Genomic DNA, 19,026 nt, shown 5'->3' with positions numbered 1-19,026 from the left:
AACTTCCGTTAACACCTGAACCTCCGTCAACGCCTAAAAATCTGTCAGATGATAAGGTCACCTACAAACTGGCATCGATAGATTTTGGCGACTCGTCTTCTGTAAGCAAGAAACCACGACTGTTCGATGGCTATTCACCTAGTTTCACGGATTTTATGCTGCGAGATGCACAAATCAATGTTCACCGGGAAGACATCGAATTATCCCCACAAAGTGCCAATCTCTTTGACGCCAACAACTGGGACATACGGATTGACACAATTAATGTCGAAACACAGAGGACAACTGTTCAAAGGAAGCAGCTGAATGGGCTTCTACCAGAAAACAAGCACGTTTCAATGCCAAGCCGATGCAAGCGAACCCTGCATTATAAAAGCGAGGCAAGCTCTTATACAAAAGGAGCAGTTTTGGTCAAGGGGGAGCGTGAAAGCGAACATCCTGTTGAGTTCGCTAGTCGTCTTCTGACAGCCGCCGAACGGAATAACAAGCGAAGAAACGCGAAAGACACCACATGCCTCCAACTGCTGGATCATCGTCGGGACGACTTCAGATCCAGAGGGGGAGACTGTAGCAATAATAAACAAAATGCCCGGACGCTGGATCCGAACGCCCGGCCCGCGGTACCACGGCTATGCGTCAAGTGGGCGTGGCCTCCCCGTCAGCGCCGAGTATTGCCGAGCTCTTCCGAAGCCCGCCGACCGCCGCCTATATAACGCAGGGTCCGGCGTGCGCGCAGTCAGTGTTCACTGCGTTCTCAGTCTGCTTCAACCTCTCCAGTTGGACAGCTCTGAGTACCAGTCTTACGCTAGCGCACGCACGGCGACCCGCTCCCTGTGCTGTTCTAGTGTGTGTACGTTTACGAGTGTTTTGTAAAGTTTAAAATAAATCACTTAAGTAAATCGCTGGGTTTTTTCTTATAAGCCCGCGACACTATGAATTAACTACCTCTAGGACACTCGAAAATACTTAGCTTTACCTAGCAAACTTGCTCCTAAGAAGATATTTAAGGACTGCTGAAGTTTAACTTATATTCAAAAACATGAGCAAAGACTCTATATAGCTTAATAGTAATAATGAAGATGTGGGTCTTCTGTTCTTCTTGTGTTGTATGTCATCCTTCCGGGTTACGACCTCATTTCGCCACCAAAGACTATCCGGAATGCTGTTTTTGTAAATGATACTCTTATTTTTTCAAAGTCTTAAAGCTCTTTATTTTTAATTTAATTTGTCCGGAAAAATAATGGCATTGTATTTTTAAAGAATCTGTGTATGCAAGACTTGATACAAACTCGGCAGATTTATTGACTAAAATATTATTTCAGAAAAAAAGAAAAGAAACAAATGGCAAAAGTTTGAACTTCTCATTCTTGGCTTGACGATGATTTTTCTTTCATAGCCCATTAAAAACATAAGTTAAAATAATCACGGAGTTAATTGAAGGCAAGTTTATTAGCTTGTTTACGACAGATCATTAGTATTCATAAACCGGCGGCGAAGGAAGAGTTTTTAAACTTGTGTAAAGTGGCTGCAAGGAGGAAGATGTTTAGTTTATGAATTCTTTATACTTGAGCTAGCGGACCAGGGTTCTTCCTCATAATTTCCTAAATATACCCCGACTTTATTATCAGAATGAACATGAAAATATAGGTACAAGGAAACGCTTTTCGTCTGTTACTTACCAATATTACCGACGAAAACGCTAGACAGGCTTACCTATACAAATAAGAATAACTCCGTCTATACGAGTAATCATAACTCGATAATGTGATGAGCTTAGCAATCGGTTCCAAGGAAAGTTATAACGATTATGAATATTTCCTCTAATAATACGTTATTGTGTCTAGCCATAATAATATCATTCATATGCTTCTAGTATTTTCTTTTGGTAGAAATCACAGTCATATAACTAGAGACACAATATAGTATCGACAAATAGGACAACCACTAACTACTATTAAACAGATAAACAACAAACCGCTAATAAATCATATTCACAAAAAGGTTTTAATTACCCCCTTCATTCCCTACACAGAACAGACTAACACCCAAACAACAGTCCTATATCACGGAGGGATCGTCCATAAACTACGTCATACGACATATGTACCACGTGTCGGACTGTCGGCGTGTCGGCGTGTCGGCGTGCAGCTCCCATCGGAATCCACTTACATTCCACTCGTTAGGGCGCACTCCAGCACTCCAGCTATTACATAAATCTTCGGCCACGCCATAAATAATAGGGACACAGAATTTGTGGCCCTATGCTAATGTACAGGGTGCACGGAGGCCGACAGAATATTTGATATTGGAACTCAAAAGTTTTATTGTAATGGCGCATAGACTTTCGATTTCATAACCATTTTGTTCTAAATGGAAAAAATGCGCCTTTTGCAAACTTGTATAGCCAATTAAGGACGCTGATTTAGAGAATAAAGCTTATGGCACATTATAGCAGCACCGCAACAGCACGGCTGCAGCACGGCGTCGCCTCGAATTAAGACTACGGCGAGCGGACAGCGCGCCAACCCCGCGCGGCCCGCTCGCCGTCGGCGCGCCGGCCGCGCGCCGGCCGCGCGCCGGCCGCGAGGTGTAAGCTTGCTGTCACAGCAAACTCAATATTATTTTAAGACGATTATGATTGATTTTATGATTGAACACGACGTAATGACGTTGTTTCGCTGCCGGCTCGGAGTCGGCGCGCAATTAGCACGCCGTTGGCGCGCTGTACGCATGAGGTCAGCACGCGGGCGGCGAGTCGAGTTGTGTGGAAGCGGCAAGCACGCTGACTGCTCGCCGTTGGCTTTTTCATATTGCCATTACGAAATATATTATAATGTACACGATTTAATGCTCTAAATTGAATGACAACTTAAATGCTGGTGTGGAGCCGTGCTGTTGCGGTGCTGCTATAATGTGCCACAAGCTTATCTCTTTAATTTATAGAACTAGATACTACTGTTAGACAGTATCGACAAAAGAAAGGCCATCAAAGATAAGGGTTCTCAGTGTCAATTACGGTAAGTCTAATACCAACAATTGGCTAGAACAGGTTGATTTTATAGCACAGTATCACACTGTTACAGCCTAATATTGAAGATATTCTTCCCATAGTCTGATACACAATCACCCATTACGCTTGTTCGGGACACACCATGTATAAGCAAAGTGATACTTATCTTTTATGTTAATAACAATATAGAACCGCCTGTATACTCGCATAGTTTTGCTAAATAGAACCCATAAAAGCCCTTTCCTTTGCATGATAAAGAAAATAAATGTACCTAGATTTTATCAAAAGGTTTTATAAGTCTGCAGTAAATATATAGTTTGCATATCTCCTCGGATAAAAGTAATAAAATGTGATGGAAGCAAAAGTGTATTAAAATCTGAAAAGCAAATATTTTCTAAATTAAAAAGCCCCTTTGAGAGTTCTCGGGTAAGAATTCTCTTTCAAGTTTATTACTGTGAAGTTTCATGCTATTGATATTTTGATAGTCTATGCTATGGTACTTTAGGACATAAATCGCTATAAAGGACGCCATGGGCTCGCAGCTATCATATCGGAAAAACTGAAATACCCCATCAATATGTTGGAATGGAGTTAGCGGGACTATACGTTTTATGTTTTGTGGGATATGTCCTACTTTTGAACAGATCTGAATCATAACGAGCATTCTATGTTATAGGGGATATTGAATGTCCAATTTTAGCAGTCAAATGGTTGCGAAGCATCTTTGGAAAACAGTGTTTTATTTATGATTGATTGCAAGAATGTTCTCTAAATTATCATCACTGAGGAGACTAAGATTGATACATAAACTTAACCTATCATCGACTAAAGGTTGGAAAAAAAGTTATTCTTCCTTGAGTAGGCGAAAAGAAACATAGAGACAGTAAAAGCCCAAAACTTTCCGAAGGCCGATATAACATATCCATCATAATACTGTGAAAACTAACATTGAAGTGGCGATCCCACATGACTGTGTGGAAGGGGCACCCTACAGGCGACACGACAAAAAGTGGTGATCAATCACCGCGCGACAAGCGGCGGCGGGCCGGACGACTCGTCGATAACGCTCAATGAATATGCAAAATTGCGAAATTGTCGCCTCGCACTCCGACTAACTGACATGTTACATGATTTTGTGAAGTCGGGGGAAAGAACTTCTATTTATGTCTTCGAGTTAAGTGTTTGGAGATGTGTGCTGTTTTATTAAAGGTCAAGAAAATTCTTTAGGATTTCGTAAGTATACATGAGTAAAGTATGGAATACACTTGCCAATGTCAATGGTATTACACGTAAGTGTGTAAGATTATCTTAAACCCGAGTGGGTTTTCAATGCTTTCTTAACTTAATATTGTACACATTTGTTTTTTAACTAACGTTAGTAACGTTAATAAAGGAAACAAAAAAAAAGTATAGTAGTTCCGCAACCGTAGGTAACTGTTGAAGCACTGGTCCGACTGAATAGGTGAAGTAGGTATATTGTAGATGTACTGAAGCCTGTTTATTTTATGTTTATGTACCTGGACCATCCCCAGGAGGGTGATGTTTTGGGTTCTTAACCGAATAGCATCATAGGTGGTCTAGATACCAATGTTTACACTTGTACTGACATCAGTACAAATTCATCAGATAGATAAATCAAGTGGGTGGCTGCTTTAACGTGCTAAACGATGGATAAATTGGCGAGATAAAAATATCAATAGCTCACAATAATAGCCGCCAAATATGTGAATGTCTAAACATTTGCTTGAGAACTATCTTCTGTTTGTTACGATTATAATATTAATAGAACACTCAGGTATAATAACTTTAAATATGGGAATATGCCTTATCAATATTTTAAATCTATTTTCTCTATAAGTATGAAACAAAATACATGAGTTACAACGTAATTTAGTATTTGTTATATTGTACAATACACCTTAGTTAATATTATTTTATCTTTAAAACGGCTTATTTGAGCAAGCTAAACCAATGCTCGACATTTCTGAGAATAACAAACATAATACGTCATAGTTAGATATTACAATGTTACAGCCATTATATAAGTTATTATACTGCCTAAAATAACGTATTTATTTCGAACATAACACAACTACACATGATCAAATAACTTAAAATAACAAACATGAAACCACGGCGCGGAAAAACGGCTGCATGAACCTATAAATAAATAAATAATACTTTTTTGGGAACACAAATGCATGTATGTAAAATAAGCTTTTCCCGCAGTTTCACCGCTGCTCGCTTATACAAAACTTTTGTGAGAACACACTACACATTAAAATCACATAATGTCTGTACCTACTATATAAGAAAAATTATAAATTTAAAAAAACCTTCGACCCAAAAAAAGCACGCTATTATTATGACAAAAGGTTAAAAACGCTAAACCCTATAAAAAGCAAAAAATAACTTTTAACACTACGTAAGTACCAACTAAAGCATGTCAGACTAAACTAAATTTTGTCGTGTCGGGGGACCGCTCTAATTTATTAGCTTAACGTTAGAAGTAATTATATACTACTTCTTATAACTTTTTATATAATTTTGTTTAGATACGTGTTTTTTTATACGAATGTTGTAATTAAGTAGGTATCATTTGATTAATGTACTATTTTTAAAGGTAAAAAGCGGTCCCCCGACACGTCAAAATTTAGTTTAGTCTGACATGCTTTAGTTGGTACTTACGTAGTGTTAAAAGTTATTTTTTGCTTTTTATAGGGTTTAGCGTTTTTAACCTTTTGTCATAATAATAGCGTGCTTTTTTTGGGTCGGGGGTTTTTTTAAATTTATAATTTTATTTTATTTCATGCTTTTTGAAGGAGCTACTTAATTTTTCCTTCTTTCATTTAATTTCTTTTATTTTAAGATGTGGTCGCTATATGCGATCTCGGCCAAAGGAAGCTGTTTAACAATCCTCATGACAAACTGGCTCTGGGAGAATTGCACAGATTGAGAAACAATAAAGATTATCCTTTGGTAATTTTAGACTTTCAGCAAAAATACATATAAATCGGTTTATCCGTTTCATTCCGGCATTCCAGGGTTTCATCCGCCACATCCTATTTCCTGCATCAGGTTCTAGTCAATTAGAAAAATGAAGAGAGCTAGTCAAGACAAATTCAACGAGCCCAAACTCGATGGGTTTACTAAAAGGCAGTTCAGGGTTACGTCTCCTATCTTCGTGTCCTAACAGCAGACCAGCTCAGTGGTTCCAGAAGACATTAGTGTTTCAAATTTCTGATCCCACATATGCTTGCAAGTAAACTGAGCGTGTAACATTCCTATCACACCTAACAAACGAGCTGATGACCTTGAAGACCTGAACCGATTTCTACCAAACATAGCTAAGAACACTCCCGAATGACATACCTTTCAAACAAAAAAAAACGCATTACAATCGGATCATCCGTTTGGGAGCTACGATGCCACATACACACACACACACACACACACACACACACAGACACGTCAAACTTATAACACCCCGTCGTTTTTGCGTCGGGGGTTAAAAAGGAATCTTTTTTTCATTTATTTTTTGTACTCTGAGGGCTCCGGAACTACTGAAGCAGTCACTTTCATTCTTTCATTCAGGTTTCTTTCCTACACTATCCTCGAGTACACAAGCTATATTTTATCCGGGTGGGTACGGGAAGAAGTTCCTCCGAGGCACTGGTGATACTTCAGGAAAATACATTTTTAATGAGTAAACAAATTATGAGCAAAATTCCAAAATCTCATAGTAAACGATTATTCAAAAGAGCACATCACAAAACGTTCAGAGCAGTTATAAAGTAGCATGCATATTCAAGCGAGCGCCGATGTGCGAGCGACTCAATGAGAAACTTTCTCGCCTGCCAAATAAGTAGTATCTACCAGCCAACTGAAGCCTCTGAATTATACATTGCAGGCGCGTTATCGACACTTATGTCCCTAATTGTTCTCGGATTCTGCCAGATTAGTCTCGTATTTTAAACGAGATTAATGCCGACGCGACTCGCATTTTAATATGAATTTAAACGAGACGTCTTTGCTAGACAAAGTTTTGGAGCCGTTAAGTTAGGCTCTTGGAATTGGCTTCATTCTGATTTTTGCTGTCTCTTTGAGTTCGAATAGTTATGTTTTAAGTTTGCTCGTATCACTATAATACTTAAATATCTCATTGTGTCATGAAATAGTTTAAAAAAGTCTAAAAATATACCGCCCATCTTTCGTTCTATCGAAGTAAAAGCTAATTAGTTCTCGTAAGGTAGTATTTCCAGCGATATAATTGGAATTAGTTCGGTGGAAGAGAGCCAATTAGCCGACATCGGAAACAAGTGCTCCGGTACGTGACACTGCACAGCTTCTGTACAATGTTACCTCACGTTGTTCGCTGGTCGAATACTATCGACTGTTTCATGTCTTTAGACAAAGATTAGTACTAAGTAGTGAAATATTTTCAGACAACTTGGAGTATTTCTCCGTAACTAACATAAAAGTTTTAAAATTTTGATTTCTTCTACAGCTAATGTATAACATGGTATAGGCTAGTTTCAAATATAACAACAGAGAATAACTGTATTTTAGTTCTAATTTTTAGTTAAAAAAAACTCCATAGAATCGTAATGCATTGCAAAACAGTGTTTCTATTTACCCAGTTGGTAATATTCACAAGCATATCTCCATTGACTGCTGTTATTCTGACTTGAACGTCACCCACTCACTTGTTATAACATATTCATTCAAGAAGCAAGGTTCTGTCTGTTTGTGTATCATTGTCAGTTATCCTCCACTGAAGCCTTGCTATGATCCTTCAACTTGTGTCGGATTCTATTATTGTTAATTTTTATGTCATCACAATCTTAACTCCTTAGGTTTTTGATTATCATGGTTAAGCCATGTATTCACTGAGAAACAATTGTTTATAAACACTGTTTCAGAAACAAAATATACGTGTTTCTGAAACAAATAATTTTGTTTCAGAAACATATCATTTTGTTTCTGTGGACGATGTGGACGGCAGAATTTCCGAAACATTGTTGCTGTAAACATCTACGTGATGTTTCAGAAACTGTGTATCTGAAACATTGTTTCCCAGTGAATACGTGGCTTTAGTGTCAGATTATATGATATACGACCAGCAGTAACCTCACATTAGATTTTAGATGCACGGGTTGTAAACCGAAGTAGGTATATTTATTCTGTTAAAAATATGCTGTTCAATTACTCTATTACAGCTAGGTTATAAGCTAGTTAACAATAGTGACCTTTGTTATCAATAACTACAGCGAGAGCCAACCTTGTGCAGTCCATGTTAACTTTAACGAGCAGATAACCCGATAGACTACATACAAAAGTTAGTGCAGCACAACAGGCCACTACGAGGGAAATATGACCTTCATAGTACTAGTATAATACCATTAACACGATATTCTCATGATGACACAGATGTCTGAAATCAAAACTCCTTCCTCGACGATCGGGTAGCTAAGCAGTCCTCATTTGCATATGTGTGAGATATTTGCATTTAAATGTGGATGCGATTGAAACAATGTGGATGAGGACTGGACTGAAGCTGCTAATTCTAAAGTAAATAACTAAATAACTTTACCCCTTCAGATTCCATCTTATAACTAGCTTCCGCTACACTACCTTCCCCGAAAAATGGGCTATCTACCTAATGTTTGTCACTTAAAGAACTTTTCAAATCAGTCCTGTAGTTCCTGAGATTAGCTAGTTCAAACAAGCGAACTAGACATCTCTAACGGGACTTTGTAAAAAGTCTGAATCTAAAGTATGACGACTAAACTTAATTATCTGTCAAGTTAAACACAAAGTTAAAACGAATGTCCGGACATCGATGTCTAAAGTGTAAATGTTTTGAGAGTGCGAGATCGATCTGATCAGCTGTAATGAATGGCAAAGGCTTTAGGGATCAGCTATCGGTTTATTGTTTAGCGCGGGTTCCGTACAGTGCGGTTTAATTACCGCTGTCGACGAGTGATCAGACGCGATGCTGGATACGGGATACACGGATATCAGGAATAGGCAACATGCACCATATTTTTAATATTTGTGAGACTTAAATGCAAATAATGATAGTTGAGCAAAAAAGGGATTTAAGGGTTTATTAGAGAATCCTCTGATTTATTGTAAGTTAGTATTTGGCGTAAGTCTGTATAAACAAAGGCTCTTTTTGTTTTTCAGCTTCGTCGTGATTTTAAAAGTTCCAGAGTGCCCAAAACAAGCGAGGAAAAAATTTATTATAGTATAGATCCTTTATCCTAGCCCGATCGCTCTACTACGAATCTAAGTAGGAACCTATGCATTTACCATAAGTTTATTCGTTGTTATACCAATATTTTGATATCAAATTTTTTAAAAATCAGTGCATAATCTGCCATGGCTGTGTATCGCGTACTACGCGTAGCTTCGGTTTCATCACTGGAGTGCTTCAAATAATTGCTCAGTTGAAGCGAGGCGGCGGCGCCCGCGCCTCACTGCCTAATTAATACGAGCTGGCTATTTGTCTACATTGAACTCACGATGTTTTTAATACGACTGCTTGCCTACTTAGCAAATGGTTACAGATCAATATAAAAAACTAGCTTCTGTCAGCGGGTTCACCCGCATCCCGTAGGAACCTCGGCACGAACCCGGATAAAAAGTAGCCTATAGCCTTCCTCGATAAATGGGCTATCTAACACTGAAAGAATTTTTCAAATCGCTCCAGTAGTTCTTGAGATTAGTGCGTTCAAACAAACAAACAAACTCTTCAGCTTTATAATATTAGTATAGATTATAAGTGACTTATGCCAATTTTCACCAACAAATACCTAAATTAAGGGATCCCCTAAGAGCATTTACGGAACACTTAATAAGAATGTCGTTTTCACCAAAGTTTAGGTATCCCTTATCCATAGTTATTTATGTCAAAATTGGGAGAGCCCTTATTCTAAGTGGCACTTAGATTAAGAGATTGTTGGTGAAAATGGGCATTAGTATTCTTAAAGTACAGCATCTTTGATTGCTATTGTTGGACATAGCTTATAGCATATGCTTCTTAGGTATCTGGGTATATTATTGACTGTAGAATGAATATAGGAAATCAATTTTAAATTGCTTGGCAATAGTTTCAATTATTAGACTCAAAACTGTTTAGCAACACTTGGATACGTGGTACGCCTCTAAAGAACAAATGTGTAGGCATATCTAACATAGATTTTTAACATAAATATTGTGTAAGCCAATAGCAATCAAAGTACAAGCTAACCTGAAACAGACCTCTAACCGAGCGATCAATTTGTCTGATGGACGGGCGTTAGTGAAATATTGCTCCAAGTGTTCTCTAAGTAATGAACTCAATGACTATCGCCAATAGACCCAATAGATAGTTTTTGTTCACTAACTTAGTTGCTACTGTTTCTAGACGGTCTTTGTTTTATTTGGGGCAGTGGCTGTGCAATCTACGAACTCTGAGAGATCAATCGTCTGATAAATAAGAATTAGTTGGAGTTATCTGGTGATTTATGAATGAATATTAGTTAGTTATTATATCGGGTATATGAGCTCGGTGTGGGAAACTTGCGACGCGTATGGAATATACCTAGATGTGTTTTCAATAACTAGATACCTACTCCTTAAAATAAATTGAAGAATGGAATTGAACAGCATTAAAATTACTATATCGTTTTAATTGTTGTTAAAAAAAGTATTGACAGCAGATAATAAATCTTAATCTCTCTTGACTATGATTAATGTGAAGAATTCAACATTTTGTTATACGCACTTTAGATTCCAATATGCATAATGAGCCGCAATCTAGCCCTAACGAATTCTCTATTGACGAAGATACACGTCAAGTTTACACAGAAATAGCAGTTTACAACTTAACATAAAAAAAACTCGCCAAAGAAAAAGTTTGATTGTTTAATGATCGCGAGAGTTTACACTATTTTAATGTGTTCCCAAGTACTTAATCGATAGAAAACTTTGAATCGATTCTCACGTCTAGGCTCGAGATGGCGCGTCGAACATTACAGCCGGGGATTATGAAGTGTTCTCTACAAGTAAGTCAATTTGGAAGCAGATTGTAATCTCCTGAACTTTGCACGTTTTACGCCGCGACTTAACTACCTACATAAAGATTTTGTCGATCTTTCAACTTTTATTACGTATTAACTACGATTTTAAACGAAAGATAAAATTCGTAAAATTAAAAGTTCCTTAAAACGACAGCTGTTGCTGAAAAAACTACTAAAAACTTATCTCTTGTTAGCAGTTGGGTAAAAACGGGACCTATAGTCTAACAACCGAAGTCAATGAATTTCATTATTTAGTATCAACTTACAAGGCACTGAAAATACTTTGAATAAATCACCCTGTATGTACGACGATTGATGAGTAAATACTGGCTTTTATTAAAAGATGACATGGTTTACATACAAGGTGTTGATTTGCATTTGTGCCATACGTCAGGAGGAGGTCATAAAATACGTAAATAATCGATTGGAATTACAGTTGACGGGAAATAGCTAATATGTACTGCTTTTTGTGTCATTGTAATGTCGTAGTATTTCAGAATTAATCCAATTTTATGAATGAAAATTATGAATGATTGTTGCGTATGCTTTGTGTTTGCGTTTGTGTGAAGGCACAGCACGGTTTTAAGGCCAGTAACACACGAGATGACATTGACGGAATTTCGAAAAAAAAAAATTACGTACCAATTTTTTTGTTGATTTGGGTCGAGAATCATTAGCATAATTACGTCCTAGACTATGGCACGGATGCAAATCAACAGCTTGTATACCCTTCCTCACAACATTCTCACCGTGCATTTATCATATAGTGTATCAGTACAAACACATGAGGCCACATTGTCAGTCTAGACGAAGTTCTTTATTCCTGCGCTTATCAGACGCACGCCATTGTTGTGAATATCATCAGCTCTCGTCAAAAATGTTCAGATCTTGTTTGTGCATATGAGAGTTTTAATTTAAACCCTCATTTGACTAGTCGAGATAACCAGCTATTTTGATGTGGAATTAGTTTGCCTGGGGGTGAGCTAACTCGTATGGTTTGGCGTCAGACGGTATATTGCTTGCTTTTGTTGTCACTCATATATTTTATTGTATGTATTGTTAACATTTCAGGTTTTTCATTTGCCAAGTTGGCAATTTTTTAGAATCTTCATATTAGTTATTAATACTAGCTGTTCGCATACGAAAAACCTGAAATGGTGAATACTTAGTATAAAGTACCTACATTTGACAACTACCGCGACATCAGCAATTCTAGGCACCAGGTGTTTCTCATGAATAATGCCGAAACCAATAATCCTGTTTTAGAAGTCATACGTATAAAATAATCCCCGTGCTGGGCAGGTAGACGCTGAGTCAGTGGTTCTCAAGCTTGAGACACGAGACGTGTGGGGTCGTTCACCTCGGCAACAGGTTGATTCGGTGGAACTAATGGCTGGCGCTTACCTGCTTATCGCGGGATGTATGGTTGTTTTCTCCGAGTATGTATTAGGTTTTTTATAGAGGGCATGTTGGTAGAAAGAAAATTTTTAAACCTATAGAATTTTTAAATCATAAGTGTTAAAATCCTTTTAACGCAGATGAAGATTTTTTTTTTATTTTGCTCGTACAAATAATGATGTGAGAGATATCACAAAATCAAATATCTTAATTTATTTGAACACCGAAATAAATATTTCATAATTATTTAGCTAAAACAAATAGTTGTAAGTAACTCACAACAGTAAGTACTTCACTTATACGAAAACAAAGTAAATGTGTTTAAGACAAGACAAGCAACATTAGCGTAAGACGTTCTCCAAAATAATAGTCGTCTGTTGTGGAGTACTCTTGCTATGATGAAGGACTGATCTTCTGTGTATGAAAGATTTATAAATAGTTACTTATTACATATTTAATTACGTGGTACATAAAATATATCGACAATATTTTTTGCTATTATAATACATATATCAATGAAAACAAAATGACTAAAAATAAGAGCTAGGTCCAGTTTAATTAAAAGAAGCAAACGAAAAATAACAAAACTTCTCTAAACATTTGCATACACTTACGTTTGAAAAGCAACAAACGATCATGCATATTCATGTGAAAAAGGTCGGTTTATTGAACGTAAAAACAATATAAAAGCCAATAAGGCGTTCTCCTGGCCGTTACTCTCTGCGGAGCCATTATCACGATTTCGGAGCATTGTACTAAAATCCGACTATATAATACCAAAACATGTTTTTACATTTCACTAAAAATCCCTCCTGTCTCGGTCGGCCAATAAATTCCCGTGAATAAGTGTCCCGGTGTCCGGGATTATGCAGGAGTACCGACGTGGCCGGGATTTGCATAGGGAAATGTTTAGAGCCGCTGTCTCTGTTTGAAGCAGTTTACCTCGTTGTTGCGGTTAGTTATGTGTTTGCATAAACCATGACACTTGCAAGTATGTTCTGCATAGCAGCCTAAGTTTTAAATTCATTCTTATCTTCTTATTTATACTAATACAACTGGTTTTTTGTTATATATTTTCACTTATAATACCACAAGAGCTTCAAAATTATCGGGTATTTCCCGATAGGTTCGTTGCAAACAAATGAAGGAGTCAAGTTTTTCAGGTTAAAAAATCACGAGCGCAAAGCGCGAGTGATTTTTCCTGGAAAACTTGACGACTTTATTTGTTTGCAGGGAACCTTGAGGGAAATGCCAGATAATTATGAAGCTCGTGTGGTATTCGGGAGATTATTTTTCCGTCCCAAATGTCGGCCACAACCTGTCAGTTTGACGTAGCAACGACCAGAGAAAATATTCAAAAAATTTTCAGTATAATACCATGTAGGTTGTACCACGTGACGTCGAATGGTGCAATTCTATTGGTCGATATTTGGGTCGGAAAAATAATCAAGGAAAACACTGAATGTTATCATCATTGTGTAAATACATCAAAATATATAATTATAACGATTAAATATATATTTTGAGTAGTTTTAGTTTTAAATGCTAAAATTAAATTGAACTTGTAATATTGTTCAGTTTGCAACCAGATGGTATATTGATACGCTCAATATCTTTATCCAGAATATACATAAGTATTTTCTTTTATATTTTTTTTTCAGAGAGTCATTATTTTTGTAATGAAAAATGTATTTTTAATAAAGCTTCCATTCATCGGCTGCAGCAACATGACGGGCGTGCTCAGATCGTAATATTCCAACATAAAATATTATTTTCTCTTCTCTCGCGAACATGTACAATCAAACGTGATAAAATACTTTTTTGATTATTTTCGAAGTAAAAATGTTTAATTTTATCTGAAACAAAAGGCTTACTGGTTTATATCGGCTTAAAGTGTGCGTCAGTTATGGAAATACGAAGCGATACCATTTATTAAATGTACGATACACATAATTTAAGCATCTACCTTTATTTACGTGTTATAGGAAGGATACCTACTTTTACATGTATAGTTTTTTAAGGTTTTTTCATAAAAATATACCAATCAAACTTACTCTACCTGTCATAAGTTAGATAAACAATGGTGAAGTAATAACAACACACATCGCGGTATCGATACATGGCGAGTATTTCACTCGAGCAAGTAATACAGGGTGTAGCGTACGTGAGCGACTACGTCATTGTAAGCCGATAGCGCGGCGTGAGGTCGCGTGTGTTGACAACAAACTATTACCGAACTGATTTGACGCTAGGGCTGACACTATTAATCGTTATGACGAAACTAATCAAAAACTTATGACTTACCTACATTATATAAATTGGAACCTACTCGAGCTTTAGGTTATCGGCTGATTGGAAACATTGCGGCTTAGACCATCTTGTGAACAGAGGTATTTCTGCCAACTTGCTCTTGTAAATCCTATTCATTATCACACTAGCTGTTTCACGGTTTTTGTATTATTATGCATCAGAAAAAATAAACACGAGAAAGAGTTATGGCAATGGCCAACCCTGCGGGCTATCAGTCGCATATCGCTGGAGTTGCGGCGCCATCCATCACGGCGACACGTTGATGGACGAGACCAAACACACTCCCAGATTGAATACGACGCAATATCATTGTGCCGAAAGCCGAACCTCCTGTTTGCTTAGCCGGGATAGCGGAAAAACAACAACCTGTAGATAGATGTTACACTTTTAGCTTTTATGTTGACTGATTGGATCCTATTTTTGTGAACGGGTGAAATATATTTAGGAGCAAAAGGTTCTTTGAAAATGGAGGTCAGCTTTATCGAAGTATGGCTGATTAAAAGGGGTTTCGACACTTCGGTCCTATTTTAATTAATGTTGTGCAATAATGACATGATTGGTGCCTTCTGGAAAAACCCCATTTACGAAGCTGAATGCATTAAGTATGGGCACAAAGCTATTGCTATCAGGGTTGCAAGTCTTTAAGTAAAACTTGGTCATAAGTCAGGCTGTCAGATCCAATTTGAGGTAAATTAAAATACAAACAGTGAGTGAAAGCTGATGCTTTTTGTTTAAAACAAAAAAAACATCAAAACATCCGCTGACAGAAGTATTGTTTCCTCGTACTAACTGATAAAGTAATATGATATTCAGATAAAACAAAGGTTCCGATTGTATGGCGTACACGTGTAAGTTTCACGTGCCTGTCGGACACTGCTGATGGACAGCTGACGGACGCCTGATAGACAGCACAAAGCCCGGACGGCGATGCTGATGCTGCTTCGGTGATGCTGTGGTTTATCGATTTGCTCTCGCTACGGTAAAGGTTTACTACACGTGTATGCAAATTGTTGATAGTTCAATCGTTGCAGCTTTTGAATTAATATGGAAATATTCTGGCTTTTATATCATACATAAAATTCACTGTTTTACTCGTTTTTGCGTATCATGCCAGTTTTGCATGATTTTGTCCTTAGTGTATATTATTGGTCGGTATAATTATGCGAGTGGAACCGTGCGGCATCGCTAATGATTCTGTGGAATGGCGCTCAGATGTTTTGTTGGAATCAGCGAATGTTGCGAAATGGCTGTTGATTTGTTGTTCACCAAACATCAATTTATGAAACAAACTGACTAGCTTTACAAACAGAATAACAAACCCACTGAATTTTAACTCAAAAAATAAAATTTAAACATCGACTCTGCATAAAATCTATTTGAATTTAGATTGCATATTTCCAGAACAATAGTGTCCGACCATTTCCCACGTTCCATAACAATATCACATACACTCACTTTGCACTAAAACTACCTTGCTCTTACCTGCGCGAAATCTCGACACCCCATTTGCCAGGAAATAACCGGATAATTTCGCCTTCAGCTAGTTCAAACTGAGTAAATCCGGTTGGGACCGGTTAGAGCGGGCGGGTATAGGTATCGATAGGTACTGTTATGTTTGTGCGTCCGAGTAGCTCGCCAGATGTTCCTTTGAGAGCCGCGAGATGATCGATCCGGATTATTTACTCGTTTCCAAGTACTGAGCTGAATACCCAACGCTGGTGAACTTCAATAATACCTGTGTGGAACGTTGTTACAATTTGTTTATGGACTAAGTTTTAGTTCTGTGCTCGTGGTATCGAGTGTAAGTGTTCCGTTATGCTCGCTTTTATTGCGCTAGTTCTACTTAATGGTAGGAGCTTTATTAATATATGTTATTACCGGTTTATACGAACTGGGTTTGTAGTGTTATGTCGAAGATACGCTGTTCCAGTGGTGGTATACCAATTTAAACGCTTGTAACAATACGGGACCTTTACTAATCTAATCCTCTAAGGAAACATGTAAAACTATTGTCTTTCGAAAAACAACCTATTAAGAACTACATAAGGTAGGAACATAAGATAGCCTTCCTCAATAGGAAGATCAAATCAGTACTTCCTGTGATCAGCGAAAACATAACTTACCCATTTATACCTAAATTATTTGCACTATTGCAATGACACCAGCCACTACGCACGGCTGCCACAAATCGCCATCTTTTTGACACACATTTCAACTCGTTTGCCGCTCGAGACTGTTGTCCGTATATCTTTCAGTACGTCACTTCGGCCACTACCATGTCTTTGATTGGTTGTAAAGTGAAACTAATTGAATAAATGCGTTTCAGCACCTTTCAATGTAAAAGAAAAAACTTTTTTTACGCTTTCTTAGAACTACAAATACCTAACATAAACACTTAGCTATCTGCTCAACGTTTTCCACCGGCAGCACCTAACTAAAAGCCTCGTAATTCCCCTATTCACACTATCCCTCGCATCCCTTCGGCCAGAGATTAAGGATAGCTTAGGATTGCCTTCACGAAACCTATCGGGGTAACACCGAGCGCGCGGGGGTTAGACCCCGGTGCTGAGAACACACGCATTTGAGGGTTAAGGTCAAACTTGATTGATGTGCTAAGATTTTCCCGATCTCGGTTGGAATTTCTTTTTTGTTCAATATTTGTACCTGGATTATAATTTTCTTTCTAGATATTTTGAAATGGGTCGGAATGTATTATCATGAGAAATGTCTAAACGGATTACACGACTACCTTTATTCTTACCCGAAAAGAGCTGCCTAATGCTCGTTCAAGTAAAAAATGAAAGTAATAAGTTTAACATAAAACCTAGTAACATTGCTAATATGACCTTTTGGCACTATCCATTACAATTTCCCAGTTATAAAATATTCCGATACTAGTTCCAAGAATACTGGCAATTCATTGGATGCGCTCGGCTGGCAGCTAATTGAGTGCCACGGAGCAATCGCTCGGCTGGCGCGGACACTGGGGCACAGACACGATTGACCCCATACCTTGGAAGTGCTCCAGAACTTGCCATTTTGTACCCCGAGCTGCAACTAATAGGATTCCGACCTTTTGATTCCTATTTTTAGGAAGTATTTTGTTCCTAGAATAATATTGTCTATGTTTCATGAAAGTTGTCTCAAAAGGGCTTCTAACTCACGTTATCCGGGGCTCTGTAGTCCTATGCTCTGGCGGAGACATATAAAATATTAAAAATATTTTATGTGCAGTGAAGACAATATAAAATATTTCTTGTGGTAAATATTTTCAATACTATTTCATATATTGTGTTTCGAATACCATCAGTGATTGCACAGCTCACTAGTCAAAATTAACGAGCTATTAAAACAATGCGTTAAATAAACACATGCCAATTATTTCCCTGAATGTTGAAACCAGGCCGACGTTTCAGGCATATCCAATTATCAAATAAATATATTGCTATAGGCTTTGTATCCGTTGCAATTAAAGTGCAATAATCATATATTGGCAGTATCGGCAAACGCAGTATTATGCAAACTCGTTCACTATACCTACTGCAGTAAAGTTATGCAGGCTTGGGCGGCGCAGGCCTGCAACTCATTTACGTGGAGATAATGATTTTGATTGGGCTTGGATTTCTCATTATAGTTAGGGACGGCGCTCTGGCTCACCGTTTTACAATGTTTCAAAAGTGGTCAATTTTTACAATAAGTAAGAAGACCGCATAGTTATTTAATATTTTTTTACCGCCAGATCTACTGTCCTTATATAAATCCGGCAAAAGATATCAATACTGCAGTGTGTAGGGAAATTATTGAAATTAATGAAAAATGTATAGTACCTTTATAGCAATACATCGCGATTGCATCCATTCTTCTTGTAATCTGTAACTGGACAACAAAAAGGCTGTAAGTATTCTGTACGGACAGAGTAGTGTACTGCCTGCAGTTGACAAGAGCACTTAGTTGTTAGAACAATGTCGCTTAAGTGCGCGTTACTCTGTGCGGGCCCCGGGACTAGCAACCACGGCGATTTGTAAGACGGACGCGGAATTGGGAGGGTAGATATAACTATAGTAGTGTGGCAGTTTCTTTGGTTAAAACACAAAGATGTAAATAATAAATAGTAGATACGTTAAACAATTAGTTTAGAACTTTCTTAAAATGAACAAGACTTGCAAATTTCCAGACTGATTGACTATGTCTACATACTTTATGGACTATGTAAAAATGGGTTTGTATTATTTCTAAGACCGA

The sequence above is a fragment of the Helicoverpa zea genome, chromosome 6 (assembly GCF_022581195.2).
Source record: "Helicoverpa zea isolate HzStark_Cry1AcR chromosome 6, ilHelZeax1.1, whole genome shotgun sequence".
NCBI classification, from domain to species: domain Eukaryota; kingdom Metazoa; phylum Arthropoda; class Insecta; order Lepidoptera; family Noctuidae; genus Helicoverpa; species Helicoverpa zea.
The sequence above is the reverse complement of the archived record's forward strand: the minus strand, read 5'-3'. Positions refer to the sequence as shown.